The sequence below is a fragment of the Bombus pascuorum genome, chromosome 4 (genome assembly GCF_905332965.1).
Source record: "Bombus pascuorum chromosome 4, iyBomPasc1.1, whole genome shotgun sequence".
NCBI lineage: Eukaryota > Metazoa > Arthropoda > Insecta > Hymenoptera > Apidae > Bombus > Bombus pascuorum.
The window spans coordinates 11544688-11564314 of record NC_083491.1 but is presented as its reverse complement, the minus strand read 5'-3'; the positions used below and the strand labels follow the sequence as shown (position 1 = coordinate 11564314).

Below are 19627 nucleotides of genomic sequence, written 5' to 3'. Positions count from 1 at the left end.
GAGGCAAGAGAGACACAGAGGGAACTTGTTATGCTTTGAGAGATATGGCGGAGGCCTGCGGAATACATAATTTTGTAAAGACAAAAATGCTGCGGTCGTGCCTCGGTGGAGTCGCATTTTTCCTTGTTTCACGAAATGTTCAGGCTCGCCTTCCCTCCCACTCCCTCTTTTCCGTTCGTGGCCTGCTCCTTGTCCAAGCTTCTCCCTGCGCATCATCCCTCTCTCGTTCCTCTAGTAATGCGCCGCGGAATGAGAAACGTTTTGTAAAAAATGTATCCGCATCTTCGCAACGCCGCGGCTCTACCGGCCATGTCCTTTTCCCTTTTCCGTTCTCTCCTTCTCCCTTCCTTGCTGTGTATGGGGTAACATGCTGCATAGAATCGCGCGCGTGTTCTTGGAACGCGATCAAATGAATTCTGATGCACTTGAAGCGTTCGTTTCGCTGTCGATGAGGGAAACATGCGGCACGGCACGTGCCATTCAACTTTTCTAATCTCTTCAACGGCGGAGCAGATTGAACACCAATTGTTACTAATTGATCTTTATGGTGTAGAATTAGCTAATCTTGTCTCTCTCTCTCTTCTAAGAGAACGTGTGAATCTAGATTGATTTCCACCGATGATATTTTTATACGAGTTCGTGAAAATAATTCTTAGTTTATCAGCCTTGAAAGTAAAGGTATACTTCATCCAAATCACATGGTCGAAGTGAACAATTTTTATTTCTCATAAGCGAACGAAATTTCAATTGTAGAGGGTTAATTATTAAAAACCGTGTTCTTCGCTTCAACATACATTACATAAATAACAATGACGAATATCACGATCAGAATATCCAGATGATGTTCTTCCGTACGATACACGTAACGAAAAAATGCAGCGTTGTATCGATAGCACAGTGAGATTTCAGCTTCTCTCACGTTTTCCTCGTTTCCTGTAGGTCGCGTGGGTCGGGGCATATTTCACGATTTACAGACTAAAGGACACAAATTCCCGGACAATAATTCTCGAACTGAGATATCGGCGGGATCGTAAAGGACGACAAACTATTGTCTTAAGGACAAAATGTAGCCAATAAGTGGTCGTGCTACGGAAATAGGCGAAACGCGTGTAACGGTCCTTTTCTGAGGGAAAAAAAATTTCCATAAACTCCGCCGATCTTTTCGTGTGATCTCCTAGTCCCTTCCTCGTCGTTGGAGTCTGTTCTCTCTTGTCCCCTCTTACTTTCACGCATAGTTGAGATCCCTAACTGATTTTAGTGGTTTCCCTTTGACTTTTTGACGTCTTACAAGGGCCGACAGCCATTCAAATACTTCTGTAACCGCGCGCGGGGACTGTCGCCGCCATAACTAACCTAGGATAACTCTCTGGGAACTTTGCCTCTCTTTCTCTCCGCCGAATATTCGCCATTGCTCTCTCAACTACCGCTCCTTTTCTGCATCAACTTTTGTTCAGGGTTAAAACGGCTCGTTTTGTGGTTAGGAAAACTGTTAGGGTACCATGAATTATTGGAATTTGATTGTGCTTAAGTTCTCCAGCAACAAAGGTTGGACAACTTTGGCAACCTTGATAGGATCAAACATAATCGTAGTGCTAATTGGGTATCGTTATATTGTACTTAAAGCTGTGAATAATTAATGAAAAGTTCACTTCAACGTTACATATGATACATTTATATTAAATTATGATTTGAACGTTTCTGTAGGTATGTTTGTAGCTTTTGTTAATGTCAATGTACGAAAAATGTATCTTGCAATATGATTTCTGGAAGTTTTTAAGTATATTTCATTCTTTTACGTACAAACGATATCGAAAATTATGATATTGATAACCGAGCTTCTAAAAATCAGATTAATTGAAAACTTTTCGTCAATCATAGCTACAGCAATGATCTCCAAGGAATGTTATTTAACGAAACTTCTCATTACCGAGAATCTTAATACGTTCCTTCTAACTGGGGGAACCGCCTCAACTTATTGGCAGAAGAGCAAGCGCAATAATTCGAAACGGCTCGATCTTCAAAAGCGGAACTTCGACGATCCACCGAACTACGGTGGAACTTTTCTAGGTCAAACCCCTTCGCGTTCACATAACCCACTTCCGTCCAGAGGTTTTCCAACCACTTATCCGCCCTAACACGACGGTTCTTTCAACACAGAGAGGAGAGGATAGACGGAACGAAACGAAGGAGACTGAAAAGCTGAAACGGGCAAAGTGTGTCCGTGAGATTCAGAGAAACGCGAGTTCGCCTCGCAACTGTGGAGTTTGCATTCTGGCACGTATAGCAGTTTTCAAGATGGGTATTTGATAGGATGTGGACACGTAGGCTATGTATACGCGGTGACTCGGTAGATTAGGATGATATAATTACAACATTAACATAAGTCACCGGACAGGCACGGCCGCGGAATAGTAATCGTGTCGAACACGTGTGCGCGTCATCGCTGTTTCGTTTTACTGCACTTCGTTTCTAGGGACAGTGCCGCCTCAACGGGTTCACGTGCGTTTTCGTCGGCTGGATATCCTTCTCTTAAATACCGAGATATTTATCGCTACGATTCGCGCAGTCGGCCACGGTCAACTTGTCTTTCGAATTTAATCGTTCGACCATAATCGCCTACTATGCATAATTATTAATCAACTGGGCTTAACTATTTAACTTGATATCAAAGTTATAGAGAACCTTTGACAACGATTACTCGGAGTAACTTCAGCAAATGGGAGCAAAGATTGATTGGTCTTTTTCAAATTGTTCAAATTAATCAAAATACTGCTATAAATTTTGGAAGATATATCAGAGAGGTTTTGATTATTATTTTTGTATTGTTTAGTTACTCCAGATATACTTGTGTACACATTACATTTGGAATTCGTACGTAGAAAATTGTAATAGTTTAGTTTCGTTTAGCATATTGGGAGAATCAATCGGTGTACAAAGAAACTTTGTCATTTTACGAGAAGCGCAGTCATCTTCATTTTATTCTCTTTCTTGTGATCGATATCTTTGTTACGTTACGTTTCTTCAGGTCCTTCGGAAGGATATTTGTGAACCTGAAAATAACGACGCAGGTGGTCGAATGGCATAATTCTATTAACGCAACAAACATTTCAAACAAGTTCTAAAGGGAATGAGTATGATATTGCGGCCTTAAACTTGGTCCGTAAACGCGATACGTAGCTCGAGCAGCAAAGTTGATACAAATTCTTTCATTCGATGAACGTGGGACGAAAAATTTCCGCGATTCACCGGCTCGTGGCCCGTTGCAAGCGCGGTCGAGCCTGTCGCGTAACAATTTCCAAATTGCCGTGAAATCCGCGATCCAAACGTTCCAGTGGAGCACAAAGAAAAATCCGTTCCGCAGCAACAAGCAACGAGCCAGAGAAAACAGAGACGAAAGAAAAAGGTGGAAGCGAGGAAGATAGAACGGAAGGGAAAAAAAGAGCGAGAGGCAGAGAGGAAGGAACACCATGAAATCAGGAACCTGACTGGGCATACAGCGTTCGGAAAGTTGGTGAACTGATGAAGCAGTCAGGCGATCATAAAAGGTAGGCAAGTTGAGCGTTGCCTGATGAAGAAATAAAAGTGTATACCTCCGTCTGGCCCCGCTTCCCTCTGTCCGCGGTCCAACCGGTCGGAAGGTACAGAAAGCACCGAGATAGGGTTGCGGAGGCAGGCAGATTTCGCTCCCTCTCTCTTTTTCTCTCCCTTTCTGGGTTTATCCGAGTCACCGATCGCGTAGATTCCGAGAAGCAGCCGAAACAATATCATAACTCGTCGGCCCCGGGAGCCCATGGCCGTAAATAGAAATGCCTGATACCGCGAGAGAGAAGAGACTCGCTGGCTGCCCCGGCTGCTTCGTATTCCACCCGCGCAAACGGGGCTCCATGATAATTATGATGCGTCTTGGAGTCCCGCGCGATCGGTTTTTGATGTGGCTGAGCCGCCGAAACGGTCCCCGGTACCGGTTCGCCTTCATTCGTGATAGAAATTTCTGATCGATCTTCGCTAGTTCCACATTTTTTCGACGGCTTCGCTTGAAATAGTATGGTTGGTGTTTCTTCGTATGATAAATTATTCTCTGAGGATAATGCCCTCCGATCGTTATCGATACGCGGAGGAGAAACTAAATGGTTTCGTGGAAGTACGCTGGCAAGATTTAACGATCGGGAATATTAGAAATCGCTGTAAAATATTTATTACCTTATTATTTTTTTATATTAAGTTACATGTAGGGTTAATTAGATTCGAAGAAATACATCGTCGTATATTTGGAAGAATACTGAAACTAGGAAAGTCAATTTTTTAGCAACTCGATACGTACCTGATAAGACAGAAACATGACGAATGTAATTTCAATTGTGATACAGTTTGATGTAGTAAGAGCAGTCGTGCAGGGATGGAGTTATTCAAAGGAAACTGGATCGTTTTGGCGATGCTTTCATAGATTCTGGTCCCTTTGACGATTTTATCCATTCTCTACGGTCCGAATCTTTCAACATTCGCCACGGACAGCTCCGGTTGGCTAGCTTCGGCTTTCAGGACGAAGAATAGACACTAGAACCACGGGTTGCGCTCGCTTAATCCGCGAATCGAAGCTTTCATGCATAATTCATGGCCGCGCCTTCGCATCCCCGCTTCTCCACGCGGCGTCTTTTGAATCGGAAACTTTTGGAATTCCCTTCCCGACGGGAAATTTATCGCGCTTACGGCATTTACGTCGCCGAGAAAACTCCGCGTTTTACACCTCCGTGCTGCCCCCAAGAAGAAGAACGATGCAACGTTGTATGAGATCTATTTTTCTTTCTTTTTCCTTTCCTCTTTCTTTTTAATATGTTGCTAGCAAAGCATTTTTGGCGCAAAGGGAAAACATTGTTTCGTTCAGCTGAAAAATAGAAACTATTTGGATAGAATTGCTTCAGAGGTCGAGGCGTTTCACGGGTTTCTATTTTTTATTTTTTATTGCATGTCAAAATGCGATGCACTCGACCTAAAGATACTTAAACTTCATTTGAATAATATTACGACAATTAATGAAACATAAACTTAGCATTGTATGCAACTAACTAATCGTGTATTCTTACGTTTATTTGTTACAGCACCTTTGACGAACACCTTCTGGATTCTAACCAGTGAATGTGCAGTACGAGTAAGTAACTTGTATGTATATTTCATACGTATACTTGAAGCTAAACCTCAAAATCTGTGAAAAAGATGCGATTTAACCACCGTCCTGAAACTCAAAAGTAGGAAACAAATCATTTTCCATGTTTAAACGCTTTATTTAGCGTATCAATCGCTCCATATAACCTTTCATTCTTACCACAATGCTCATCATAAGAAACGCAGGTATCGAACTCTAACAGCTCCAATAAAACCATCCTAATATATTTCCTTTTCTTTCTTTTTCTGTTTTGTCTAAACGGCCATAAATTTTCAAATAACACAAAGCAACCCCAGTGAGGGTGGTAGGAAGGAAAAAAGGTCGTGATTAATATTTGAGAATTTATTTGATGACGGTGTTGGATGTGCACACCGCGTTAATCGTGGAAATCGTTCCGAATGGACCGAGGACCGCGACTGATTCGCTGATACAATTTAGGCATGCGGGTGTGAGGCCTTCCTCCCCTTGACTCGGTGTCAATTTCAATTGTCCGTTGAAGAGATTGATACGGGCGATTTTGGCTGGCTGATAGCAGTGTCATTCAACGACAGGAGCACGTCTCCCATAAATGCAGAAAACGTCGTTTCTGTTCCGGAGGACTCGAGAGAAGTTTATGGGCACGTTTTTGGTGGCCGCTTTCGGGGAACGATGATTTGGGTAATTCTCGTTGGACGGAAGATTTCGGGGCCCGATTAAGCGGAACGACTGATGAAGAGACTTGGAAATCCAGCTCTCCGGCTGAAAGGTACTGCGTACTTAATAAAGATGATGACAGTCGCGAGAGTCTTTGTGAGAGCTACTCGAAAGGCCTACTAGGCTCTTCTTTTTCGTGGAACCAACTTGTACGCTTGGAACAGCTTTGGTAAATAAAACCGGCGATAATCTGGCCAATTATCTGATCTAAATCTTGCGAGGAAGTAATTTTTATTAGACATTCTCCCGTAATAATAAGCAGTTGGCTCTTGTACGTGCCTGTGTCTATGTTTTTTATCAACTAAACTGATCTACGAGCGTGTAATAGAGCTGGATTCAGGATCGATCGGGAAACGAATCGGTGAAACGAGTCAATACTATGTTCATTAGAAAGTTTTCAGGGTAAAAGAAGTGTAAGAAACTGTAAGTGTTTGTCAAGCCACCATTCCCATTGTCAGTGAGCCTTTTTCACGAGCGTGGCTAATGGATTTATGGTCGCAAAATTCGCCGACCAGACATGTCTCGCCTTCGTACAATTTCGGAGACGATATTAGCATTAGAGAGACGAGCAAAGTCTGGCTGTGGGCAAGGTATGGCCCAGGTAGATCATCCTACGCGTTGCTCCAACAACGACAAACCACACCCGCCTTTGGACAATGGGTGACGCACTCCACCGTGCCCCGCTCGCCTCCCTTTTTCTTGAATTATGGCTTAGCTGCTCCTTTCGCGCCGTTTCAACTATCGTTCGACCACCATTCTGCCGATCGAAGATCTTCGAATTACGTATGCTTTTACGCAGTCTCACAGCTCTGAAACAGGTAGATCTGTCGAGAAATTAATAGCGGTAGATAAATGGGGATTATAAGTTTCTATTTATTGGAATTCGTGATATTAATCGATTCTCGGAGATGTTCTTATTATTGTTGTTTATTCCCTTCATTCTTCTACTCAGCTTTTATCTCTCTTTGTTTCGGGAGTTTATTATACTATGAGCTACATCTAGGGAAGCGTGTAAAACAGATTTGAGAAACTTATGTACCAATATTAAAATGCGGTATTTGGCTGGAAATTTAGAAGTTTCAGATCTTCACTATCAACCAGTAACCGATCGAAGTAATTTTTCTGTCGACCTAGAAAAGGACTAATCGATTCTGTTAAGGATGATCTTTCAATACTGACTCAAACTTCTTAATTTTCTGTTTCCAAATTCCTGCACTCTTTACGAAAAGAAGATATGGAGCTAGCAAACTTTGTGCTATTCGTGCAATAACTTAGCAATAGAAAAGTCGAATTTAATATTTAAAATATGAATTGTGTACGATAAAAATGCGAATATTTCAGTATATCGACGCCTTAGTACACATATGATGTGTATTGGATGTAAATGAAGACGCACGGATTAATGTCTTTTTAATTAATCATTAGTCAAAGATATAAGGAATAACGTACGCCATGACAAATGTTTTTCTATAGCCTATGAAATAATGATAAATTAATACGTTGATAGTTGTACCAGGGCTCCTGTTGATTGCGCAATTACTCTGGCTGTGATTTAACATCAGCGTAACTTTACGCTCATCGAAATGTCGTCAGGTTCAACTTATAGATTGTTTTGCATCGCTCGAGATTAATGAAGTTTCGTTGCCATTACATAATTACTGTAAAGATTTTTATTGTCTCATCGTATATCATAATCGCTGACATTCAACGAACACGTGCAAATCATATCTAACTGCAACTTGTAACTCTAAACTGTTTCTCGGATAAACTCTCAATGATTTTGTAAGTTATATTTAACTTTCGAAATGTCAGGAAATGGAAGAAATTTAGGAATTCAACGTTAGTTATATCAGTAACACACTGTTCTACAACTAAGGATACGCTCATCGAAATCTCTTTTCCGGCAAGCGAGAAAAAATTCGCTTTCTACAAGATCTACAGCGAATACCGGTAATTCTTCAAAAGAAAAATAAGCTGAAGAAACATAGTCTACGCTATGTCAAAATCGCAAATGTGCAAATTTTCCCAATAAAACATAGACTGAAGTCTTCTTTCCTCTTCCTTTAATTACATAAATTAAAATGACAAATACGAAGTTGGAACGATGATTACGCTATAAAGCTTCACTCGTCTTCAGGATTATTCGATTATCCTTTATTCAATTGCAAACATCCACTAGCTATTTACATAATCTTCTATTCCTGACACCGATGTCTTACAAGAGATATGAAGACGATGCGACGTAACCTTCGATTTCCTCCAGGAAGTTGACCAAACAGAAAGAAACGCGTAGGGAAGAAGGAGACGAGGCTTGATTACATTGGAAAAACAATTTAGCATGAGCGTGCAGTACAGTGGCGCGCGGGGCCATCAAGCCATCACTGTCACGTCGACAGGCGACTATCCGCGATCTGCACAATAAGTCAATCAGCGGGTCGATCAGAAGTAGACAGACCTCCAGCCGCGCGACGTGAAACTCCTGACAAATGATTCTGCCGATACGAGGCTCGAACCGGAGCCAGTGACGTCTTCATACGGTCTCGCGGTGGCCGTATAGCCCGGTCGCTTGTCCGTCACACAAATCGCCCGACCAGCCTTCCAAGATGTCACCGATTTATTTTACGAGATGGCCCATCGTCCTGGACGCGCCGCGCCCCCTGTTCACGCTTGTATTGAGTCCTTACGCGACGCGTCCCACGGACTCCTGATATACACCGACACGTATCGATGCTTTATTGGGATCCATTACCTTTCTACGGCCGCTATAAGTCCTCTGCGGTGGAACGCGGCTCCGGATATCGATACAGGTTTCGGCTCGGGCCCCGGGGACAAACCGGGGAAAAAAGGGAAAGAAAGTCATAAGGCATCGCAATCACGTTCTCCGCTCGGAAGATCGAACGTTCAGATACAACCAAGATTTCGTCCATGATTCCTTGCTTCTTCGATGATTCTGACTTCTCGGTTCTTTCTATTGCTGTACTATTTTATCTTTTCTGGCAGCGTCGCTTCGCTGGATCGGTTGATAATCTGTATGGAGCATTGTTTGAGATTGAATGACGCGTGTGGGTCAGGTGTTGGGATTCCTGAAACTGCTAGAAAGTTGGTGTTGTATATATCTCGATGTAGGGAAAATTGATTTTCAGTAGCGATATTATTCGGTCCTTTTCGGTATTTTCAGTGGAAGATTCAAAGGAAGTAGATATATTTCTTTATCCTTGACATTTCTTGCATGTTTGACATTTTAGATATAAGAAATACATATCCTCGATTCCTTATGACGTTTAAGATGTGAAATTTATCTCTGAATGTGTCTTACGCTACACCGTCGAAGGATTAAATTGTTAGTTTAGAAATTATGTAAATGTATTGAAATTTCCCACAATTGGAACTAATTTCTAGCGCAATTATTCTTCGTTTTCTCTTGTGCCTACATATTTTAAAGTATCTAAAACAATTCTTCTCAAAATTTCAAAAGAAAATTTACAGGCCTGATTGTCTACTATTAACACAATAGAAGAGTCAGCCGGATGACAACTGCTCTTTTACATAAAACTTAACCACTTTCTAATAGCATGAAGTCCGACAAGCAAATCGGTTGGCTTGGTCGAAGCGAGAAGCCTACTAAACGCAAGAATGCCGAGAAAGTGGTGAGGACAAAAGGTGTGGGACCGGCCAGGCAATTTCCTGGTAGCCTCAGCCGGAAGACGGTCCTTGGAGCAACCCTTAATTACGGCCAGCAATTAGAAAATTGCGTCAGGCCAACCTAGGCGCGATTTATCATCATCTCTTTGGAACTATCGACCTGTCCGATTCCCCTGTCTGCCCTCAGCGTGTCTTCTCGGGATTGCTCTGGATTTCGAGTCGATTTTACCTGACCAGAATGAACCAGGTAGAGAGAAATAGAGAGAAACAAAGAGAGAGAGAGAGAGAGAGAGAGAGAGAGAGATCGGAAATTGCAAAAGTAGCGAATAGAAAGGTTTACACAGGTACGAGACCGGGATGCAACTTTCGTTCCCGTGGTAAGAAAAATTGCCGAACATATTTCACCCGTGCTTCCCGACGGGGCTCCTAACTCTCGATGGCCTGGCCGATATTCGTCCGGTCTTGGAGAAATAGATCGACGATCGGAACCATTATTCAGAGGCGACCGCTCGAAAACCAGAGGACGGATTATGCCGGTGGATCTCCGGGTAAATTGGATCGCATTAGATGCACGCGGGAATTAATGGACTGTGTTATCGAGGGAGCAGGTTGGTCTAAGAAAAATGTGTGACGAAAAAGTTTGAATTATTTGGAACTCGATGGCTTATTAATCGTGTAAAACTTGGTTATTTGATTATTGGTAACAGACTTATACAGGTGAAATTTGATTTCTCTGCTATTTGAATTTTATTATATTTTGTTTCATCGCTTATTGATAGGGCACATTATAGAGAAAGAAATTTATTATCTTTATTAGGAAGATTTGTAATAAAAATATGAAAGCCATCGTGAATAATCCAAATAATTATGTGATGCTTTGATATGAGTTTAACTGTGAAGAAAGCGATATAAAGGAGAAGACTCAAGACATTTCCTATTTCGTGTAGACAATTTATTAATGGAGAAATTATTATAGAAAAACTGTAACATCTTCGTTCCAACAATTCCCAAATGTCAAATAATAATTCTCCATATTGCTTAAGAATATTTGTTAAGAATCCATTGATTTCTTAATTCTCTTAGTAAATAAAATAAACGAGCAAGAGATATTCCGTGGTTCGAGAACTTCGGATCCTGAATCGACTGCTATTTTCCACAACATTCCTAGTCGGTCCATTATTTATCAAGTTTTGATATATTCCTATTTATTATAATTTATGCGCGATCAAGCGTGTCCAGACTGACTAAGAATACCGGTTTCTATTAGCAAGATTTAAATCACGATGTCTAGCGGTGCAATTTATCTCGACCACGATTCTTCTTCGTTTGAGGAGTATAGGTATCCACAAAGACAACTTTTATTGCTTTCTTAACACCTTTCAGATGCCCGTACACTTTTAAACAATTCGTACGTATATCTCCAATTCTCGTTGATTCCCAACGACTGCTGAATTAACATATACAAATTGCTACGATTTCATAGGTGTCTATGCAAAAACAAGAAACCGGAAAAAAAGAACAAAAAATTAAAAATGTAGAAATCTCCCACAAATGATGGTTCCCAAGCAGTAATATAGTTATTGCTGAGTTACAGTTGGTATGAAAGGTGCATACCTACACTTTAATTGTCAAATGATACATTTTTTAAACAGATTATACATTTATACAAGTTATACATTACAGAAAATCTAATATACTTGAACCTAATTAATCAGCATGCAAATATAAATACTTCTCCTAGCCACTGTACATATTCTTATTATCTCTGCCCACGCGCAATTTTTCGCATCGACATCGTGTCACCAGGCCGTGTAGCGCGTCGATTTTCAATCTCATCCGGGTGCAGCGCGGCGGTGGCATCTCGGCTACAAGAAAAATTGATACGTGGGCCTCTAATGGCCCAACAAAAACGGACCCAACAGGGACGCGACAACAAAAGCGTATGCATATTATGAATGGATGGACGAGGCGAAGGAGGAACGGATGCCAGAAATATATTGCCTCGGTGCACCCACTCTCTACGAGTTGCACACGTGGTCTCGACACGGGGGTGGGAGGGTCAAGGGGGAGACAGAAAAAGCAGGGAGGAGGTGTAGAAGCGCGGAGAAAGAAACGGAGACAAGAAGAAAGAGAAAAAGGCGGGGTCCAAGGAAAACAACAGAGACAGAAAGAAGCAGAAAGGGGAAGAGAATCAGAATCAGAAGAAGAAGAAGAAGAAGAAGAAGAAGTTGAAGAAGGAGAAGCAGGAGGTAGAAGTAAAAGAAGAAAAAGGAGGCTAAAGTTGCGAAGCTCGCGCATCCCTCCTTTTATCTGCCTTTGTGACGAGGAACAGGCGAGGCCTGCACGACAGAAAATTAGTAAAATCCGGCGGGTAGCGCGTGGAACTGTCTGTCCTGGTGCCCAGAGTCGGATTTATAAGGAGCGAAGCCAGGATTTATGCCGGGGCCTTGGTTATTTATCGATTTCGATGGTGCACGCGATATCGTTGCACGGATATCGATACGTTCTTGCCTCGAACTCCGGTCCAGCGTTTCTCTTTTTTCCTCTCTCTTTCCCGCTCTCCTTCTTCCTTGTCTTTTTAGATTTTGTCTTTTTAAGTGATTTTCAGTTTTCCACGTGTTTCTAGAAAGCGTCTACACGTTGGCGGAATACGGTGATCGAAGCGTTGAAATTTAGAAAGGACAAATGAAAAGGCCGTATATTCGAAGCAGAAAATTTTGCCGGCTGCCACGACAAAATCCTATAAGCTGTCTATCGCGTTTCCCGAGTTCCTTGGAACTTCGGATTTACTTTGACCCGTAAAATTTATCCGAAAGCTCAGTGGGAGCTCGTATCGGGAAAGGAAGCGAGGAACTACGCAATAAGGGGATGGAATAAGTTTTCAATCAACACGTTGAATCCCTAAACATCTTATAAGTCTTTGCTTATGTAATATCAAGAAGCAATAGCGGATGCTACCTTTCACCTATAACTGTTAAAATTACGTACCATTGACTGTATTCTACAACTTAATATACCAGCTCCTATCTTTCTGCCGTGCTAAACATAGAGTTCCTTAGACAACAAAAGAAACAAAAATGTATTCTCGCAGAAATTTTATACCTTTTAATTGTGAACGATCGAGCAACCGTGTCGTCGATTCGATTATTCGAGAACGATGTTCCATTGAAAAGCTAGTTCGAGACGACTGAATAACGCGGCAGTCATCTCTCTGTCCTTAAAGGCCTTTCTCTTCGAGAGAAATCGTCCGTCTACTTTTTCTACGATAGATTAATGCCATAAACGGGGGAGCCTCTCTGAAAGACGAAAGATCAGGCCGATTACCCACAGTGAACGGGGCGCAGTGTTAGGGACGGGAGTGGTTTGCCGTGCAATTATTAATTCCAGGAAATCGATAAGCTCAAAGAGCTCCTCCCGAAGCCGCGCTTGTAATTATTGCCGGCAGAGTAATAGGAAGAAGAAGAGAGCAAGGAGCAGAAGGCAGCCCTCAAAGCACAATGCCACCCTCTAATCACGCATCGACTTATCGACAAGGAGAAGACTGAGAGCTCATGTTTTACCTACACCTTAGGACGTCAACAGTTCTTCCAGTCTGTCTAATAGTTAACCGTTCGACCGGGCTCAAACTACAGGAAGCACTTTCTTCTCCGTTTCACGCCAGTTTTAAACAAGCTACCGACGAATTTCAAGCCGAGACATGCTTCATTTGAATACTTTAGACCCCCATCGATGTCACCTAAATATGGTGAAATTTTGAGAAAATTGCTTCTTCTTCCATGGTATTGGAAAATTGTATAATCGCTTCTAGATTTGATGTTTTAGATTTGTAATCGAATTCAAAGTTCAGCTTCCATGCTTTAAAAGAAGTTGGACGATGTTTAGGACATGTAAAATTGCAACAAGTTTCTTATTTGAATAGGAGAGAAGTTTCTGGGAACTTTGGAAAGAAGTTTGGAAACGTGTGGCAAGAGCTTAATAACTTGGTTTCAGCTAGTTAACCTTAGTTTTTGTTTCTAAATTACGAACGGCTCCGCACGTGTCGCGTTCACCTTATAATTAACAATTAGAGCATTTCTTACATTTATGAATATTCATGAGGAACGATGCTAAACGGTAGTAAATTCGTTAATGTGATTTCGCGGAAATTTATATCAAGTCGTAAACATGTCAAAAATCTCGAGCTAAAATGGTGATACATTTATATACAAAAGATATTCTTGTAATCTTTTATTTTTTATAAATCGCCAATATCTGTGATATAATTTAAAATTATTTTATAATCTTACTACTTTTACATACATATATTTCTATTACGTTTTATTGCCATTCTATTAATATTCTATTTTCATTTATAATTAAATTCTTTTAAAGTAATTTTTTTAACGAGCAGAAAATAATTTGAATAATTTTGTGCATTGAGATTAATTGTAGTGGACAATAACAATATATTTTAAAATGTAGCAGCCGCTCATTGTTGATAACGCTGAACGTTAATTAACGGATCGATCGCAACGTCTCGTTAAAAATGTCCAAAGTAAATCTCTGGTTTATTATCCGGAACGCTTAGCTTTTTACGAAGCTAGTCGGCAGACCCTTCGATGGCTCCGCGCCAAGCTGTTACCGAGCGATTAATGCGTATTTGTGTGTATTTCGTAAGGATCCTAGAATCCAGTAACGTCAAGTTATTTTCTCCCCCCACACGATTTTTCTTCGCGAACACTTCCATAACGAATGTCTTTGCAATTATGATTGTCTGTTTTCGAAGTAAAATCTCCGCTGCCACGATAGTAAATTTAAATAGCTCGCGAAATATTTTCAAAATTTACTAGATTATATTATTATATATTACATAATTTGAAAATTATAGAAATATATTATATTTTAAATTATAGAAATATATTATAGAAATATTGAAGATTATATATATATTACATAGTTGGAAAATTAGAACTCTACGGTTAATTATTATAGGTTTTAGATTTGCGAAAAATTGGAGAATATGGGAGAAGAAGAAAGAATTTCACAGAGAAGTTGTATCAAGCTTTAATACTCGTTGTAAGATATTCTTTTTATATATATACTTCTAAACAGGCATATTGCAAACTTTCTGATAAATTCCTACGTATCAAAAATTTTAATTTCATACGTATATTTGAAGTAGGTATTTATGTAGACTTATATTTGGTCGTGCAGCTAAATAGTCAAACAAACTGATGAATAAATATTAATTAATATGCTTGGAACAATGACCCATTGTAAAAGATTTTAATACAGGACGCGCCACGATGCATGCCTTGTACAGGGTATATTGCACATATTCAAAAGAATTGTAATAAATTTCTGCGACTGCAATTACAGCTAATTAATGACTTGTGGGAATGCCTGTTGTATAAATCATGCGTGTTACTGCTGTCGCTGACGGATGAATCATTCCTTAATATTTATTTTCGCTTCAAGGATAGGGTTGTAATCACCAAAGGAAATGAAGTTTGTAATTTTTAAACGAAACAGTGCACAATATTATTATTCCGAAACTGTTAGGCTATTTATTTCATAAATTAAGTATACGACGTGTTCCGGTATCCTATTAAATTTGTGCTAGACTTTTGAATATTGTTAGGACTCAGAAACGGATTTCTATAGTTCTTGTTTCTTTTGTATTCACGTTTTGTCTTCTTGATACTCTTAATCTTAGGATATGATCAACAACTCCTCATACTTTTATTGGATTATCTACTGCAAAATGTGCTAGTCGTATACGTAACTAGGAATTTGAAATTAGTCCACTACCTGTTAGATTGTAAATAAAATTTAATTCTGTCGTTTATGAAGTACACCTCTATACGATGACTAATACCTCATTCTTTACATTTTCACATTACACCCAGCATTACGCTGAAAAATAGTTAATTGACTACGAAGTTACTAAAAATACTGAATATTACCCAGGAATATAATATCAATACCCAATAATAAAGATTCACACGGAATAAAATTTCGTTCTTAGAATTTTTCTCGGATTAAATAACAATTCTACTAAACATTTGCGGTTTAGTTTCCACGATAAGGGGAAGACAAACAAAAATAAAAATATCAAAGATACTGACAGTGCGTTTAAAGGGCTTGAAAGGTAGAAAAGAAACGGGAGGAATGTTACGATACCGGAAGCTGAGTGATAGCGGTTGCGATATCGGTCGCGGTACGACCTCTAGGAACGAGCCTCTGACCACGGTGGGCCCTGTTCTCTGTGGCTGTGGCACGGTGTGCCCTATAAGAAGTGATCGTTACTGCACGCCGCCCTATAATCTACACGGGCTAATGACGTCCATTACGTTACTGCGCGCCTCGGACCGCTCGCGTCGTCCGCTCCCTTGGCCACGGTCCCGATGCGCGACTCGGTGTGTTCTCGTGCCGGTACCATGGCAAAGAACACACGGAACACACGCTAGGATTTCGCACCGTTCCGTAGAGTAGTTCTCTGAGAGCACAACGACACACGGGCCATGTGATTTCTCGAACGATTTCAATTTTCTGCCAACGCTATATACGCTCCTCTTCGTCTCTCACGACCTCGAAGTCTTCTCGTTCGCGCCATCTCGACCTTTAATCGACTTTAGGTTGAAAACGAACGCCCTAACGTCGTTTCTGATCACTCGGTGAAGTTGTCTTTGACTCGCGCCATTTTTATGACTCTTTTACCCCCTGCCGGCGGCACCTTTGCGACGCCATAATGGGAACCGCTGAACCTAACGCTTCGACACAAAACAGCTCGTTTTAATTCATCCGCGCGTCTGACGTAGCGTCCATTAAAGGCGGCGCCTTTCTAGGATCCTTTATATCCTTCCCGCTAGCGTTTCGATGGGAAATATCGCGCTGTTCGTGGATTACTCTAGCTACGAAAGCGAAAGGGTGAAATTTCGAACACGAAGAAGGTAAAGAGGAAACTTAATCGTATTCCCTTCTTATCAGAACGACAACGTGGCTCATCCGGATTGATCGTGGAGCAACGTTCATGCTTCAACTGGAAAACAGTGTCTCCTTCCTCCTTCTGCCTGGCGCGCTTCGCTTCCACGCCCTATTCCATCGTCCCTCGACAGCCATAACTCGGTCGAGCGAAACAGAGGAGCGCGCGAGCGAGCGAGCGGAATCTGTGTGTGGCCGCGCGCAGGCATGTATAAATACGCGAGGAGAGCCGCGTATAACAAGTTATGGCAGATAAATTTATAGCATCTCCAGTGAAACGCCATTACTTTAAATGCACCCCTCTCCGTGCCGAGTGCGCTATCCTTCGCGGTCCTTCGTACTGGCTTGTCTTCCACCTCTGCCCGCGTCCCACAGCTCCGTTCGCGGTGTGTATCGGCTTTTACGATTTTTAAATAGCCCGCGCGAATACCTTCGACGTTGCAGGAACCGCGCCTTTTGTCCGGTCTCGATCCACGGATTTCAATGATCCCTATGGATCCCTTCCACTCTGCTCTCACTGGCTGCGATTTTACGGCCGGTGCTTCAATGCCGCTCCACTGTTACTGTATCTCGAACGCAGTTCCCAAGGGAACGTTTCAATGTGTGCCACTTTTTGCTACGTCGTAAAGAGTAATGACGATGATCGCGACTTCGTTGCGTCACAACATAGGCTGTTCCTTGCCTTGCTACCTTTTGCTTGTTTTGATGTCTCAGCATAATAGTTACACTTTCCTTTAATGATTATTCACATGTTTAACCGGACTTTGTTTGAGTATTCGTGATAAAGAACTTGTAGGTTTTCTATTTATCTTTACAGAAAAATGATCAATTATTCGTAGAAATTTACTTAGGTTTACTGCGACGTATTTTTAGAGATTTTGTGTTTGTTAGATTTTTTTCTACATATCTTTCATTCTAATTTCCTCGATAGAAATTCTTCGTTATAATTTACAATAGTTCTAACGTTGCTGTTATTATACAAAAGATCGCTAGAAAGTGAGTACTACAGTTCGAAACCTTGTTAGCTTTCTTCGACTACTGTCTATTGATGACTTTGATCCAAACTTGATATTCTTTAAATATCTTTTTTCAAGAGGACCGCTACAAATAATTGTGCGACTTCTCTTGCATTTATTAAGATACTGTAATTTGTTTTTAATTATACTGCAAGAAAATATTTCTTTATCTATGTACATACGCGAAGAAAAGTCGATTTTTAGTGTTTCAATTATAACATCAAGAAAAAGAAAAAAAAAAGAAAAAGAGACAAGAAAGAAGAAGAAAAAATACTATAAGTGTACAATCGAAGAATAGTATAGGTTCAAAGAAAACTGCACAGATAAATTCGTGGGCGATAAGTCGAGAGGGTCGTGTCGTTGGTTGAAAACCCACCCCGTTCGCCGCTCTTCGCAAGAGTTCAAAGTTCAACCTCCATAATCTGGCCTAATCATGGCCCGGTGCCCCGAGTCGCTAACTTCTGTGACGTGTGCCAAGTCGTGGCGGGGATTCAGGAAGAGAGAGCGAGCAAGGGCTGGACGAGGGTTGGCGGGGAATATGGCGAGGGATATCAGTATCGCTGCGAGTAGGTTGCCAGGCGGGAATAAACCGTTTATCCCATATTATAATTAGTTAAATTCTTCGGGACGTGGAGGTGTCTTTACACGTCAGTCAGCCCACTTCGCTTCCAGGCTCACCCACCCCCGAGTCCCCATCTTTCCGCCTCCTTCTACTCTTCCTCCACCGCCTCCTCCTCCCTCGACGTCGTGCGATCATCTCCAACGCAGACGAGCCAGCCGTTCCGACTCAACTCGTTCGCCTGGCCAGGTCGAGTAGGGATACGTAAGATATTAAACTATCTGAAAATTAGTTAAATCTTGTTTAAAAGTTGGCCAGAGAAGTATTTGCTAGCGGAGAAAATCGACAGCGGCTGCTGCAATGCGGCGAACTGACGCGCGTTCCCTTCCTTTCGTCGATGTTTTGTTCTTCGATCTCCTGCCACGTGTTTCCGTTCATTCCTCATTCCAGTAATTTTTCTTTTTATTTTTCTACGAAAGAAACGAAGAAGTTCAAGAAGTCGATCTATACGAACTCGACGCTTTGCATTTAGCTTTCGTCTCTTGAGATTATTGATCGATGCGAAACGAATACTACGTTGCTTGATTGCTTGACCTGCTATAGAGACGCGGGCTGTGTCTTTCTCTGTTTCTCTGCTAAACAAATGTATATATTTACAATGCTACGATGAAGCACGTTGTTTAGCTCTTAACGTGGCAATACAGATCGTGGTTTATCTACGGCAAAAGCTTGAAAAGTCAGCGAAGAAGAGATGAGACAAGGGGGGAGCAGCTGTTTTCGGCGAGGCGGCACGGCGGCGTGATAATTTATTCTAAAGTCGTAGCGGTTAAAAATCGAAGAGCCCGATTGGAATCGGAACGGGCGAACAGGACGAGCCGAGCACGCGTGTAATCGAGAACGTCCAATTCTGAACGAGAGATTAACACGGTATTATTATTCTGACAGGATTTTAATTTCGTCCGCGGCGAAGCGATGCCCCAGCTCGCCCGTGAGAAGTTCCCGTTCGGTTTTCTGTGGAACGTGACGCGCGCGCGGCCATCAACTCCGAGGTGGGTGTATCGATATTGACGAGGGTGCAGGCCGTGACGTTTCCAGCTAGAAAGGCCAGAAACACCCCTGGTTGCTTCTCAGCGGGGGCTGCCCACAAATTATAACTACTCGACGTGATGTTAATCTGGAGAAAGTTTGGAAAAGCAGGCTTGATTGATTCTAATTTATACGCGTCGCCTTGTTCGACCAGTCTATGCTAAATCCTCGGAAATCTGTCGAATCCAACGCCATACGTTCCTCAGGAATTCGGACCAGTTTTTCTGGTATTTTTCCAACAAAAAGATCTTGTATCTATGCAAAACACTGCTATTAAAGGAACCTGTTCTTTCAAATTTTCACATAAAATGCTGGTGTAGATACAGGAAAGTTTCTCTTATAATACAGTGATATGGAAAAATGGAAATGTTTCGAGTTTTCCAATGGATATAAAGATGTTTGGTATTTTTTTTAAATTCTGTCACTGTCCAGTAAAGTAACTACGTAGTTTGATCGAAATATGTCAGTTAACCTATAACAAATAAAATTAATATTTTATATTATCCA

The 19627-nt window shown here is 41.4% G+C and overlaps 1 long non-coding RNA gene across 8 annotated transcripts in view; it reads left to right on the top strand.

Annotated features, from left to right (window-relative positions):
* LOC132906022 (uncharacterized) overlaps positions 1–19627 on the top strand; it is a 177551-nt gene that overhangs the window by 11981 nt on the left and 145943 nt on the right. For 5 of the 8 annotated variants that reach the window (XR_009657918.1, XR_009657916.1, XR_009657912.1 and 2 more), the window contains 2 exons: positions 5097–5146; positions 5600–5906. This is a non-coding gene — a long non-coding RNA (uncharacterized LOC132906022). The remainder of the gene's footprint in view (positions 1–5096; positions 5147–5599; positions 5907–19627) is intronic. The other 3 variants (XR_009657914.1, XR_009657913.1, XR_009657915.1) reach the window with 3 other exon arrangements.